The sequence below is a fragment of the Rattus norvegicus genome, chromosome 3 (assembly GCF_021556685.1).
Source record: "Rattus norvegicus strain SHRSP/BbbUtx chromosome 3, alternate assembly SHRSP_T2T, whole genome shotgun sequence".
NCBI lineage: Eukaryota > Metazoa > Chordata > Mammalia > Rodentia > Muridae > Rattus > Rattus norvegicus.
The window spans coordinates 155,853,726-155,868,735 of record NC_141536.1 but is presented as its reverse complement, the minus strand read 5'-3'; positions in this window follow the sequence as shown (position 1 = coordinate 155,868,735).

Genomic DNA, 15,010 nt, shown 5'->3' with positions numbered 1-15,010 from the left:
TGGCACAATAAGTATTAGCTCAATAAACAGTAGATGGCATCGCTGCTGTTGTTCTGTCCTTTTTATTTTATTTATTTTCATTTCATGCCCACTGGTGTTTTGCCCGCACGCATGTCTGTGTGTCTATGTGAGAGTGTTGGATCATCTGGAACTGGAGTTACAGTCAGCTGTAAGCTGCTGTGTCGGTGTGGGAATTGAACCCAGGACCTCTGGAAGAGCAGCCAGTACTGTGAACCACTGAGCCACCTCTCCAGCCCCTGTTGTGCTGTTCTTTGCCAGCCTCTTTCTTTCTCGTCTTCCGGTCATGGGAAGAACCTTAGCAGGTTAATCACGTGTTTGACCGCAGCCATTCTGACCCTTGACCCTTGACCCTGTTGTTTCGTAAATAAATGTGGGGCCCGATCCCCACTGGAGAAGCAGAGCTGTGTTGTTTTATGCTGTGTAGTGGTGTAGTGGCTCAGGTCATCCTGACACTCCGGACGCTGAGGTTGAAATGTAGTGAATTCAAGGTCAGCTGGAGCTACATGGCTCGTTTCAAGCCAGTCTTACAAGAGAGTAAGGACCTGTGTGTCTCGTCTCAAACCTAAACAAGAAAGTTGGAAAGATGCCTCAGCAGGTAAGAGTTCTTGCCCTTCTTACAGAGAATCTGGGCTCAGTTCCTAGGGCCTACATGGTAGATGGCGACTCTAGTCTCAGGGGATCTGTCTCCCTCTTCTCTCTTCTGGCCTCCACAGGAACTGCACACAGGTAGTACACACACACACACACACACACACACACACACACACACACACAAAATAATAATCAAATATTTTTAAAATTGCAAACAGCTGCCCAGAGGGTAAAGAAGGTAAATTCCTGATGTCAGTAAGCCATCCTCACAGCCAGAAAGACTATGAAGGCTAGAAGTTACTTCCAAGAGACAGGTTTGAGGCTACTCTAACAGATGTGAAATTCAGAGCCAGGAATGTGGTGCAGGGCTGTGATCCCAGCACTTAGGAGGTAAAGGCTGAAGAGTCAGAAATTCAAGGTCAGGTCTGGTGAGATGGCTCAGTGAATAAAAGAGCTTGCCACCAAGTCTAAGGCCCAGTGTTTGATCTCCCACATGGAGGAAGGAGAGAACCTGTTCTCACAAGTTGTTCTCTGACTTCCACACATGTGCCATGGCATGCATATACCCCCCCCCACCACTCACAAATAAAAATAATAAAAGTCAGGGCCAGTCTTAGCTTGCAGCAAATTTGTGGCCAGCCTGGGCTACACGAGACCCTATCTGTATCAAAATAATGACTAAAATAATATGAAAGGAAACATAGCAGCAACTTTGTAACAAACGGGTCAGAGTGATGACTCAGGCGCCACCATAGAGTATAGGTAGCCAGAGTTCTGAGGCTCACACTGCAAGTCCACACAGCCACAGATCTCCCAAAGGGTGATTCTGGGAGAGTCCAGAAATTGTAGAGATGAGAGGTGGAGAACGCTATCACCCCATCTTCCTAAAGACGGCTGTGTAGCGGAAGACAGAAGGAGTGGTTGTGTGAGCAGGGCTGGCTGCTGCTGCTGCTGCTGCTGCTGCTGCTGCTGCTGCTGTTGCTGCACACGTCCCTCCAAGCTGGAGGAGCCATCTTCGTTCATCCAGGGGGTCTGAACTTGGTTGGAGTATGTTCAAAGCCAAGGGCTGTTCCCGGTACCATTTGTGAATAATAAAATAATAAAATGGGATCATTCTCTGATGTTTCTCAGGAGGTTGGGGAGGGTGTGGCTTCCTGTAGGTAGCAGAAGGGGTTGGGGGAGGGAGAACTGGTTTGACCAGAGAGCTATGGGTGAACCAGAATTTGGACACGAGGGGGATTCCGAATCTGTCTACACTGGGGGAAAATAAAGAGAAAGCCGAGCCAGGTGTGGTGGTGCCAGGTGTGGTGGTGCCAGGTGTGGTGGTGCCAGGTGTGGTGGCTCAAACCTGTAATCCTAGAACGTGAGAGGCTGAGGCAGGAGGAGTGCCATGAGCTTGAGACCAGCTTGGACTAGTGTGAATGCTGTCAGAGAGACAGACAGGGGGAGGAGAAAGAAAAATGAGAGGAAGAGGAGGAAGGATTGGAGAAAGGGGGCAGGCTTCTTTCAGAGAAAGACAAAGGGTAATGGAGTGGTCGGTCCTTCAGTGAGCAGACAGTACAAAACCCTCTCCTTCATGGAAGTCAGGCTCTGACGCATTTGTCCAAAAGAATGCAGAAGGAACAACACGGAGGCATCTTCAAGTCTTGGGCTGCACCTCCCACCCCTGGCCCAGGATGCCAGAAGGGCTGTGGATGCTGGGACTTCAGTTGGCAGTGTTGTGGCTCCCTTGGCTGCTTCCCTAAAGTCATTCAGGGCATGCCTTGGCATAGCCCCTGCTGTGCCCAGAAAAACTCTGAGGTATAGTGGCCTCTACCTAGAGTTTAAACAATGTCCCTAAAGCCATGGGACACCCAGGGAAGGAACTTGCTGCAAGACCAAAGCCCCCCAAGTGAGTAGTATCCAGCAGAGAAGCTGGGGGTGGGCCCTCTGAGCCCCCAGTCAGCCTGTGGTAGCCAGACACCATAGTGTTGTTCTAGCCTGGGACTCACAGGCCCAGGACTGTGGCTCCTAGGAGCTGTGTGAAAGCTGTGGTGAGCAAGGCCAGGAGTCCGGCCACCAGGCTTTGGGGGTCAAATTGTTGCCCGGCAAGACTACAGACACAGAACTGGCCCTGTGGTCCAGACAGCAGAGGTCTGTGGCAGAACACTTTCTGGCCAAAAGTTCTGAGGCTCGCTGGGGACTTTCCTCCCTTTCTGAATTTGAGGGACTAGCCTGTGCTCGGCGCACCATATCACATGGCATGTTTGATTTCCCAGGCTCCCACCTGGGCATTGACACTGATGAATCATACCCAGAGTCTCACCTATGCCCATGTGGCATGGCATGACATTTAGATGAGAGATTTTGGCCCCAAGACTCATGGTGAAGACCTTTGAGGTTACTCAGTTGGCTCGTGAGTGGACAGATGGGGAGGAAATTCATGTTTCCACAGCGCAGGTGGGAGGGTGCTTCCCCTCCATCCTTTGAGGTTTTTCTGGACCCAACTGGCAAGAGAGACAGAGTTCTTATATGTGTAAGCCTCCTTAGGTAGCAGGGCAGTACAGGCTTGGGTGGCTTCTGGAGCCACAGGGAAGGAAGATCAGTGTCTGGAATGGGGAGGCTGGGATGGGAGATCCTGGGGCAGCGGCAATGCATTGCTGGGGAGGTGGGGCAAAGCACAGGTGACCCACATTGTCTGTATAGACAATCTGCCCACTCATCTCCCAGCTGCCCTCAGGAGAGCTAAAGAAGCAGCCACCCAGTGGGTATGCATTCTTCCTGGTAAAGCTGTCTGGAGAATAAGAGCTCCTCCTCCTCTTCTTCCTCCTCTTCTTCCTCCTCCTCCTTCTCCTCTTCCTCCTCCTCCTCATTTTTCATTTCTCATAACAGGGCCTCTCTGTGTAGCCCTGGCTGTCCTGGATCTTGATCTGTAGACCAGGATAGCCTCGAACTCAGAGATCTGCCTGCCTCTGCCTCCTGAGTACTGGGATGAAAGGTGTGTGACCACCACTGGACTCCAGTAAGATCTTCTTCATTATTGCTTTTGTTCTGGAACTGAAACTTTGAACTCTGGTCCAAATCCCTTCCTGCCCTTGAGAGAGAAAAGCTGGAGGAGGACCCGGGAGAAGCTGAGGTTGTTCCTTTAGTTCAAGGGTGGCATACTTAGGAATTAGTTTGGTTCTGAGCTCCCAGGAAAAGAATCTCATTATCCTAGTAATGGGATTATGTAGAGGATCTTGGAAAGTGACAGGACATGAGGAGGGAGTTCATATGAAGGAGATTGGTATCCTAGAAGAGGTTTCAGAGAGGAGTGTAGCCCTCTCTTACCACTAGAGACAAGGCCAGATGACTCGTAAGCATCAGAAAGTGGCCCTTGACAGACCCTGAATTCTGCCAGCATCTTGAGCTAGGACTACCAGCCTTCAGAGCTGTGAAAAGTAGAGTCCATTGTTTCTAGTTTATAACCCACCTAGTCTGTGGCATTTTGTTATAGCCAAGTGGCCTGGGGCAGCTGGGGAAAGGACGGGGGGGGGGGGGGGGGGGGGAGTAGAGAAGATACAGTTGGAGGGAGTAGCTGAGAGGGAACTTAAAGTGTAGAGCCAAGAAAGTACCAGGAACAGGGACAGAAGTCACAGACTGCATGGCCAGTGAGAACGCTCAGCCAGAAGACACGCTTGTCACACATGCCTGGTGACCTGAGGTCCATCCCCATGTAAAGCAGGAAGGAGGCAAACAACTGACTGCACAAAAATCGCCCTCTCTCCTCTATACACTGGTCATTGCATACACACATCTCGGGAGCACGTGGGCATGGCCACACACACACACACACACACACACACCAGGAAATACCAATTTATATAAAGAGAACTTATTATTAAATGGAAAAAGGAATTTAGAGAATGAACGAGGCCCCCTGGTAGACACACTACATCTTTCCAGAGACAGGAGAGACAAGTGAGCGCTCAGTGGGCAAAACGTAGAAGGAAATGTCCAGAAAGATACTTGTTCGGTCCCCAGCTCCGAAAAAAAGAACCAAAAAAAAAAAAAAAAAAAAGATACTTGTTGGAGCCAGAGGTGCAGCTCAGCCAGCACAGCGGCTGCCTTGTACGTGTGAAGCCCTGCATTTGCTTCCCAGGAGCTTATAAACCTGGCCATGGTGTGGTGGTATTTGCCTAAAATCCTGGTGTGATAGGAGCAGGAAGGTTGTCCTCAGCAATAGAGTGAGTTGTGGGCTAGCCTAGGCTACACGAAGCTATTTCAAAATAATAGAAATGCAAGATAAAACAACAAAAATAATGCAGAACGGTATTCTAAATTAGTCTTGTGCGTCAGGCTGAGACACAGAATTGATCTATTTGTCTTTTTTAAGGGCATGAAAATGCTAAAAAAAACCACACACACACACACAAGAAATTAACAATAGTGGGGAAGCTGTGTGTGTATATGTGTGTATGTGTGTGTGTGTGTGTGTGTGTGTGTGTGTGTGTGTGTGTGTGTAAGGGACATCTGGTGCTGGGAACTGGCTCCATAGAGAATAAGAGTGGGCAGAACAGGGGTTGGGGATTTAGCTCAGTGGTAGAGCGCTTGCCTAGCGAGTGCAAGGCCCTGGGTTTGGTCCCCAGCTCTGAAAAAAAAGAAAAAAAAAAAAAGAGTGGGCAGAACAAGTTGGTGGGATGGTTACAATAAGCCCAAAATCTTACCAATTAGCAGGTGGAGGCAGGAGGATCAGGAGTCCAAGGCTAGCCTGGACTATAGAAGACTTTGCTAATTAAAACAAAAGCAAAAGCCAGGCCTGGTGATGCACACCTGTGATCCCAGCAGGGCAGAGGCAGGAGGATCTCTGAGTTCAAGGTTCAAATGGGCTGCTACAGAGTGACCTAGGATAGCCAGGGCTACACAGAGAAACTCTGTCTCAAAAAATATAGATATAAAAATTGAAAAACAAGGTTTTTAATGAATCTTTTGAGAATTTCATACATGTGTTCAAGGAAGTACAACCATAGTCACCCCCTGACCACCCCTCCAGCCTCTCACTCCCCATCTCCTTTTTTTTTTTTTTTTTTTTTGGTTCTTTTTTTCGGAGCTGGGGACCGAACCCAGGGCCTTGCGCTTCCTAGGCAAGCGCAGCTCCTTTTTTTTTGATTGTTTGTTTGTTTGTTTGTTTGTTTTGAGAAAGCCTCACTACAGAGCTAAAGAGGGGAGTTTGAAGCACTATGTTTCCCAGGCTGGTCATGAACCCTGACACTCCTACCTCAAGCCTCCAGTGAAGTGGAAACTTAAGGGTTCTTTAGAAAGCCAGTTAGATGGTGTTTCGCTGGGGCAAACACATAAAGGAACATTTCATGAAAAGAGACACAGATGTAAAAGGCTAAGACAGACTCATAAAGAAATTTTTCTCTAAAACAGACCCAAAAGAGAAGATGTTCTACTAAAATAAACACATTAAAAGATACACGATAAAAGATTCTTCACTAAGGACACATATATATTGGTCCGCCTTATTTTTTTTTTTAAAGATTTATTTATTATATACAAGTACACTGTAGCTGTCTTCAGACACACCAGAAGAGGGTATCAGATCTCATTACAGACGGTTGTGAGCCACCATGTGGTTGTTGGGATTTGAACTCAGGACCTCTGGAAGAGCAGCCAGTGCTCTTAACCACTGAGCCATCTCTCTAGTCCCTTGGTCCGCCTTATATTACATAGTTGAGTTACATTTGTTGGGACACCATAATAAAAAACACACCCCAAAACTCCCCCGATGCATTACAATTTGTTGCCACTTCCAAGGACTCTGATTAGATACACAGGCTAAGACCCATGCTAAGGCGAGACACCTGCTAAGGCAAGGTCTGTGCTGAGCCGAGCCACACAGAAGACATGTGACGTTTGGAGGGTATAAATAGGACTCCACAGAGTGACAGAGACACAGCTTGACTTACTTGGACAACTAGCTGTGCACTGCTTATAGGTCTCGAGTCTTCACTGATCTTCACGTCCCTGAGAGAGGCACAGCTGAGAACTTCTCCTGATGTTCCTGTTAGGCCCCTCCTGCTGACTGGAGCTAGGCTGAGGCTTGGCTGTCTCTGCTGGGTTGTGTCACAGCTGTTACTACCCAACTCTACCGAACTAGACTACTGGTGTATCCATACAATGTTTGCAAATGGATGGAGCTCCCGCTACCTGCTGGTCTGTGACCTGGACTGCTGATTTCCAGACAACACAGACCGGAGTTGCTCCAAGAACCTTTCTAAATAGGTCCACTTCCCCTGTATACTTTCTTTTCCTCTACCTCTGGTAGGTGGTAGGTTACAAAAAAGGTTAAAAAGCCCATCATTAAAAATAAGATGTAAAAATATTAAAGTTACACTCCAGTGCTGGGTCCCATGCAGGAGCCAATACATCTGCATGCCCCGGCTAGTTTTTCTTGTATAAAGGATGTTTCCATCCCTGCAAGAAATTGTTCACTCTGCTAGCCAGACTTGTGCAGCCCTTGCTCACCTCGACCGACCACTTATAACTACCACGAGTCTGGATGCCTGTGTCCGTGAGCAACTCTTTGCTTCTGATCTTTGCCTTTGGCCACTCTAGTTTTAGGGTCTCAGCCTAAGAATATAGGAGTCACTCTCCGACCCCTCCCAGGCCTGAGTTGAGCAATCAAGGCTGGGTTCTGAGACTCACCACTCACCGTCAAGTGCCTAGAAAGGAAGCCAGCTGAAGGCTCTTCAGCTGGGTTTGCTGATTAGAACGTCTTAGATTGAAAGGGTTACAATGTTGCCAATCTGGTATCCAATTATCTTTGGCGCCTTCAGTAAGCATTCACTGCTCACCCATGTCTGACCTAACATCCTTGTGACTGTCACATGAAACTTTTGAGAACGTAGTAAGTTAACAGACTAATATCTATCATTGACTCAGAAGCTAAGAATGTCACAAGATAGCATCTGAGGCCACAGTAGAGATTTCTGCCTATAGCCTGTAGTCTGTCTGCCCTGATTTAAGATTTTTTTCCTCTAACTCTAAAACTTGAAGGAACTGTTTTTTGGAGATGGTCTCACTGCATGCAGCTCAAGAGGCTAGCTTGAGACACTATGCTGGCTGGATCATGGCATTGGAAGGGACCCAACATCCATGTTCCCTGGCCACAGTCACTCATCCTTCTTTGAGGTGACAGTTGGGTTTTTGTGTTGACAGGGATGTTAAGATGTCTGTGAGTTCAGGCCAGCCTGATCTCCAGAGTGAGTTCCAGGCCAGGAAGGTGTACATAGAGAAACTCTGTCTCAAACAAAACAAATATATTCTCTTGGACTCAGGACTGGAAAGGCAGTTCCGTGGGTGAAGGCATTTGCTGTCAGGCCAGACAACTTGAGTCAATCCCAATTTAAACACTGGAGCCCACGTGATGGAAGGAAGGAGAGACCAGATGGCCACAAATTGTCATCTGACCTCCATAAATACTGAGGCCTACCATAACTTTCTCTTGTTCACAAAATAAAAAGAGAAAAGAAGACCCCAGATTCTTCTTTTTGTTTTTCTCCTGTCTTTACCCAGCATTCCTCCTCCTGCCTGGGGCTTAGTGGTAACTGTGGTTCCTTTTCTTGTCTTCTCCATCTTGTGGTGTTACTGACTGTGAGTCCTCTCTGGGGACTCCTGTGTTGCCTGTAGTTGTGGAGGAAAGCTGACACAGCTGTTACTCTGCCCTGAGCCTGTGACGCTGATTCCATGACACCCATCACAGCATACCATCTATGGCTTCTTCTTGGGACCTTTCCTCAACCCAGGTGGTGACGTTTGAATTCTGTCCATCCCTTGGGAGTCAGGGCGGGCAGAGCGGGACCCTGCTCAAGAGGGGGCTGGCACAGTGGCTGCAGCAGGCAGCTCGCACAAGAGTCCTCGAATAGGCATTTCCAGCAATTCTCCAACTTAGAGTCATTTCAGGAGCTGCCTGGGGTCCCTGCATGACTTTCAAGGCCCTTTCCATACCCTGTAAAGTATAAGATTATCACTTTCCTCCGATGACCCCTAGATGGAAATGTCTGCGGTCAGAAGCAAGTGGCTAGCTGGTCTAATACATTTTCCCCCCTAGACATTTTAAGTGGTCATTGGCTAACTTCAATTTTGGGTTCTCTCCTTTGGAATCAATATTGTTGTTGGATCTCAAGTCTCGGTGGTTTTGTGTTTGTTTGGCATAGGGTTTCATGATGTAGCCCTGGCTGGCCTGGAACTTGCTACCTAGACCAAGCTAGCTATAGAGATCCACCTGCCTCTACCTCCCTAGCCCCCGAGTGCCGGAACAAAAGGCATGCACCACTAGACTTCCCCTAAGCTTCTGTTTTTAATTCTTTTTTATGGCACTGGATTAAGCTCAGGGCCCTGTGCAAGCTAGGCAAGGGCTCTGCCTCTTCAATACATTCCAACTGGATTTCCAGCACCGTTTTTTCTTTGAAATGGGTCTCATGTATCCTACAATGGCCTTGACCTCGCTGTTTCAGAGGACGGACGGCCTTTGACTTCCGGTCTTCCTGCCTCTACCTACCAAGTGCTGGAATTAATGGTGTGTGAGCACCTTTTCACCTATAATGTAATGTCTGCAAATTATGGTGATTTAAAAAAGGGTTGGGGGGGTTGGGGATTTAGCTCAGTGGTAGAGCGCTTGCCTAGGAAGCACAAGGCCCTGGGTTCGGTCCCCAGCTCCGAAAAAAAGAATCAAAAAAAAAAAAAAAAAAAAAGGTTGGGGATTTAGCTCAGTAGTAGAGCGCTTGCCTAGCAAGCTCAAGGCCCTGGGTTCGGTCCTCAGCTCCGATTAAAAAAAAAAAAAATTAAAAAAAAAAAGGTGTGTGTGTGCACTCTGGTATGTATAAGTGGATGTCTGTATGTGCAAGAGTACGAGTGTTTGCGTGTGTAGGGTATGCAGTGAGCACATGTCATAGCATGTGTGTAGAGATCAGAGGACAACTTTAAGAAATTGTTTTCTGTCCTTCCATCACAAGGATCTTCGGAATCAGACTCATGTGGTGAAGCCTGCCAGCAAACACCTTTACCTGGCGAGCCATCTCGCCGAGTCCTTTGAACTACATATGGCCCAATGCATCTGTGGGCAAAACGGTCCAGCCACTGGCTTTCCTTTACTGGGCAAGACCTGCCAAGCTGTCCATAGCTCATGAAAACCTTAGCACTAGCCCTGCTCCATCCTGGGCAGCTGCAGGAGCCTAGAGGAGCCACCTCGGGCAACGCTGAGGAATATTTGCAGGACTTCTTTCTCTGCTTGTCAGAATCAAGGAAGGTTTGCCGGATCCCTCCATCTGTGTAGAATGCTGGAGTGTGAACTCCTGCCTGCCTTTGGAATAGTTGAAGCATCACAGTCACTGTTTTATTGCTGCGAAGAGACTCCATGGCCAAGGCAGCTCATACCAAAGAGAGCATTTCATTGGGGCTGCCTTACAGTTTCAGGGGTTTAGCCCGTTATTATGCGGAGCACGTCGGCAGGAAGGTAGACATGGTGCCGGTGAAGTAGCTGAGACTTCTGCATCAGGACCTGCAGGCAGCAGGGAGAGAGAGACTTGGGGCTGGCTTGGGGTTTAGATTTAACTAAGTACAGTCGTCCAGAGTAGACAGCTTTACGGAATAAGACTCTTGTAAGTGCAGACACCGCATGCTGTAAACAGGGTCTCACTGGCACCCACTCATGCATGTTTGTCACATATTCTCTGTGGCAGCTCAGCTGGACTTGTCACAGAGGCGGCACGGCTTGTAAAACCAGAGCCTTTACTCTCTGCTCTACGATGCTCCTTGTGTCCCACAAGGTTGGGAGATGGGAAAGTCACCTGAAAATGTAGTTTAACATTTGTCTGTCTGTCTGTTGTTTTGTGTAGACTCTGTTGAACTCGCAGATCGTCCATTGGCTCATTCACTCAACCAGTGTTTTCCAAGCACTAGGGTGTGCCACATGCTGACTTAAGCCCAAGCAAGCAAAGATGAAGGAGACAGAAGGAACTAGAGCCACAGCTTCTTCCAGTTCCTCAGAAATGGGCTGTGTGAGCTCGGGCAGCTTCCTTAACTCTTCTGTCTTCTGTGCTCAGTTCCTCCTCCATAGATGGGGGCGATAGAAGTGCTTCTTCACAGCTTTGTTGGGTAGGATAGCACCCATTCTTTTTCTTTCTCTTTCTTTTTTTTTTTTTTTTTCTTTTCTTTTTTCCGGAGCTGGGGACCGAACCCAGGGCCTTGCACTTGCTAGGCAAGCGCTCTACCACTGAGCTAAATCCCCAACCCCCAAACCCTCTTTTAAATAAAGTTTCTCTATGTAACCCTGGCTGTCGGGGAGCTTGCTCTGTTTACTTTGCAGACCAGTCTGATCTGGAACTCATGTAAACCCCTGCCTCTTCCTTCCAAGTGCTGGGATTAAATGTGTGCGCTGCCATATGTTTTTTTTCTTTCTTTCTTATCTTTTTCTTTTCTTTTTGAGACGGGGTTTCATGTAGTCCTTCCTGGTCCTTAATTCAATACGTAGCTGAGGATGGCCTTGAACTTCTGATCCACCTGTCTCCCCGATGCTGGAATTACAGAGTGCATCGCTACCACCTACTCTGAGTTCTTATTTACAGGCTTAGACCCTACGACCTCAGAGCGTAAATCCTATCTGTATGGTACGCTGAGGTACCTACAATTACCCAACCTGGGAGTTTCTGTTAGCTTCTTAAGAGTTTGCCAGGCAAAGTACCTACCAGTAGGCTACATTTCAGCCCCGCGCATAAGAATTTGCTCAGGGATTCATTTGGTTGGTTAAAGCTACTTCACGAACATTAGCCAAAAAAGGGATTTAGTGGACACAGAACCATCAGGACAATAGCAGGGGGTCATGGACAAACTACCATTGCCTCTGTCACCCCCACAGCTGAGGCCCTGCCACCCAACACCCTCCAAACTGGGGACAAGAGAGAAGACAGCCTGTTTGGTGCCTCTGCCCTGGAGGGACTGGCTGGTCAACTGATAGACGGGAAGAACACTCTGAAGATCTCACTGGACTGGCAGGACCTTGCTTGTATGACAGCCTGTACTCAGATGCTGAGGCAGGAGGACTGCTGAGTTCATGGCTACAGAGTGAGTTCCAAGAAAGCTGGGGCTGCAGGGCGAGACCCTGTATCAGAAAGGCAGAATAACAAAAGGGTTTCATTCACATCCCAGTTGCAGGGCATACCTGGGAAGCTTTTGAGACTCTCCTAGTAGAGAAGTGGGTGGTGCTCAGAAACATCTATTCAGGAACTCCTGGGCCTAGGGGACAAAGGCACTTTCTGCCAAGCCTGATGACTTTGATCCCCAGGACCTACACAGAGAAAACCATCCGCGCTCGCGCGCGCGCACACACACACACACACACACACACACACACACACACACACACACACACGTAAAGGGCTGCAAAATAAATAAATCTAGCACCCTAATTTGAGACACTGCCTGGTAGAAAAATATTTGAACTGGGTCTTAAGTGGACGAGGGAAAGGAGACTGTATTGTTTTCAGCACCATAAAAGGAATATTAAAGAGGTGAAGGCCTGGACCCAGGCGTCTGCTGTTACCCCCTGTTCCTTCCACCCGAGCAACAGTGTTTCTTTTTAGAGACCCCTTTCCAACTTTTCAACCATGTGCTTCCTGTGACATCGACAGGGCCCTCTGGCCTGGGCTTCTGTCAAGGTCCGGCTGGCCAGCACATTCTGCTCCATTAGTCAGTAACAGCTCAGGAAGGGGTGTGTGACACTTCCCAGAAGCAGCTCTGCCTTTGGGCCTGGGGAGACAGCTCAGCAGTTAAGAACTTCCCTTCCAGAGGACTGAGGCTCAGTTCCCAGTACCCACCTGGTGGGTGACTCATGGTCACCTGCAACTCCAGCTCTCAGGGATTCCGCAGCCTCTCAGGGTCTCCATGGATACTGCGCACATGTGATACACAGACACGAATGCAGGCAAAACATCCATATACATCAAATACATTAAAACAGTGAAAATATTTGAAAAGTTACATTCATTTTTATTGTGTGTGTGCACATGCCATGATCCAAGGACACTGGCAGGAGTCAGTTCTCTCCGTCTACCATGTGGGATCCGAGTTTGGGTATATGAGACCTTACTAGCTAAGCCATGTCTCTGACCCAAGGATCAGAAGTTCAAGGTTACCCTCTGATACAAAGAGTTTCTGTCTAGCCTGGGCTACAAAAGTGCTCCCCTTATACTCTAAACTCTTTTTGTATTTGTGTATGCGAGCATGTGTGTGTGTGTGTGTGTGTGTGTGTATGTGCATTTATATATGTTTGTGGATATGTGCATACATGTTCATGCATGTGCCTGTATGTGTGTACATGTATGACTGTGCCTCTATGTTGTGGGTGTATGAGTTTACCTGTGTGTGTGTGTGTGTGTGTGTGTGTGTGTGTGTACACGCACGCGCATGCGTGCACTAAGCACACTGAGCTAACTGGCCTGTGAGCTTCTGGGGACTCTTCTGTCTTTGCCTCCCACCTTCCCACAGTAACACCCACATTAGAGACACTTAGGCTGTGCACCCGGTTTTTATGTGGGTTCTGGGGGTTCAAACACAGACCCTCAAGCTTGTACTGAAGCCCATGTGTTAACCTTTCTAAGCTTATCTTTTTAATAATTTTATTTTTCTTGAATATTTTATGTATTTACATTTCAAATTTTATCTGCTTCCCCCCCTCTCCCATACTCCCTCCCACCCACTCCAACCTCAACGCCCTGATTTCTGAAACAGGGTCTTATTATATGTAGCCCTGGCTGGTCTTGAACTTGTGGCAATCCCCTTGCCTCTGGACTGCCTGTCACTCCAGTTCCAGAAGGATCTACCTTCCTCTTCTGGTTTCAGCAGGCATGTGCGCTCATGTGCATACACCCCCTTACCCCTGCAACATACATATAATTAAGTGAATCTTATTTGAAAAGGTTTGAGGAAGCAGGTTTCAATGTAGCATAATCCTGATTAGTTAGGATAGACTGGGCTGTACTGATGTGAACAGCAGCCCCTGGACTGGCCTCAGTTTCTCAAGTGCTGGCATTACAGGCCGGTGTCACCCTGAGGATTTACCAGCTCTCAAAGCTGCTGCCAGAAGTGCCACCTTTTCTTTTCATGCTGAGTTTCGTTTCTGTTGAAAGGGAGTGATTGACCACAGGAACCACCCAGTCAACTACACTCAGCATACATGGGGTTCAGACTGGAGACACCACCCAGTCAACTATACTCAGCCTTCGTGGGTTTCAGACTGGAGAAACACTCAGCGGCTCAGGACCTGGGCGACCTTTACAAAGGCGTTGGTTTTTCTCTGCCCCTGGGAATTGGAATCGAGACAGTCCTGCCCAGAGATGCTATCTCATTCCTACATGTTTATGCATTGTGTAATGGTTCCCTCAGGGCAGGCATGGGGAACCTTCAGGAGAGTTTGAGGAAAGAGCCTTGTTACTTGCGATTCTCCTTTGAGACAGGGTCTGGCAGTCGGTGGATTGACTGTGTTAAGAACAGGAATGATTCGAATTGCTTCAGTACCTATTACAGGCTGGACACTTTACAGAGACTCTGTCCTCAATCCTCACCGTGGAATCCCAGTCAGGAGCAACAGGGGGCCTCTGCTTAACAAGACCTTTCATGAGTCTCATGTTTACTGAGTAGAGGTCAGAGGACAGGGCAAGGGCACGGCAGGAAGAACTGGTCAGGATGAAGGAGGAGGACAGGAAGAAACGGGACTAGCAGTCTTTAGGGTCCTGTTGAGCCTCTGGCCATGCTTCTTTGCTTACTAGGGCGGATGCTTCAGCCTGAAAAGACCCATCTCATCCCCTCTAAACCCACCTTGACTTCCTATGCTCTTTTTCTTTTAAACATTTTCTATAATATCTATTTTACTTATCTTGAATATATTGGTGTGCAAGCGTGGAGGTTGGCTGAAAAAGTCCAAAGAAGGGGCTTGATCTGCCTTCAGTGAATCCAAGGCCAGGCATGGATGCCTTCCCTCTGAGGAATCCTGCCCCAAGCTCACTTACTTTCCTGTGGAGCCTGCTCTGGGACTTTTGGAACTAGCCATCTGTTTCCTCTGGTGTTAGCGGGTACTCCGCATCCCTCTGCTGCTCTTCTGGGGACTGGGCACTGAGCTCTGGGGACAGATGCAGCAGGAAAGAAAACAAAATCCCTGTCCTTGTGGAGCTCTGATCTGGGAAACCAAAAGGAACACATAACCCAAGGGTGGCTTTAGAGAAGAAGGGAAAGTCAGGGCTCAGAAACACACACGACAGTGCAGAATGAGAAATGTAAATGGCGTTAGTGGTCAAGCCTGGGTGGCAGGCCACTTTCAATTTGAGCCCTTACTTCACAATTTAGTCTTTCCAGAAACTTGTTCTCTCATCTGTGCCATAGG